This window comes from Sinocyclocheilus anshuiensis, unplaced genomic scaffold (assembly GCF_001515605.1).
Source record: "Sinocyclocheilus anshuiensis isolate Anshui unplaced genomic scaffold, SAMN03320099.WGS_v1.1 scaffold690, whole genome shotgun sequence".
Classification (NCBI taxonomy): Eukaryota; Metazoa; Chordata; class Actinopteri; order Cypriniformes; family Cyprinidae; genus Sinocyclocheilus; species Sinocyclocheilus anshuiensis.
This window is the reverse complement of record NW_015547715.1, coordinates 1,684,880-1,685,148: the sequence shown is the minus strand read 5'-3', so window position 1 is coordinate 1,685,148 and position 269 is coordinate 1,684,880. Positions and strand designations below refer to the sequence as shown.

Genomic DNA, 269 nt, shown 5'->3' with positions numbered 1-269 from the left:
TACATACATAATTATTCAGGTGCATGTGTAATAACTTGCGAAAACTTGAGGCTACAGCAGCACTTCTTCTTGATGCACTCAACCAAGCGTTCTAACCACGCCCTCGGCCCTCCCCACCCCCCAACCATTCCAATTTCCGTAGGCGGGAATTATTTTAATGATATTCTAATGGGCCGCTTTGTGACATCACAAAACCCGGAAAACAAACGCTGTAGTCCAAACGAGCCGTTCGTTGTAGTTCTTGAAAAGGGATTTTTTTTAAAACGAAG

The 269-nt window shown here is 43.9% G+C and overlaps 1 protein-coding gene across 1 annotated transcript in view; it reads left to right on the top strand.

The window, feature by feature from the left end:
- LOC107704113 (M-phase phosphoprotein 9-like) overlaps window positions 1-269 on the top strand; it is a 24,648-nt gene that overhangs the window by 1,401 nt on the left and 22,978 nt on the right. The window lies entirely within an intron of this gene.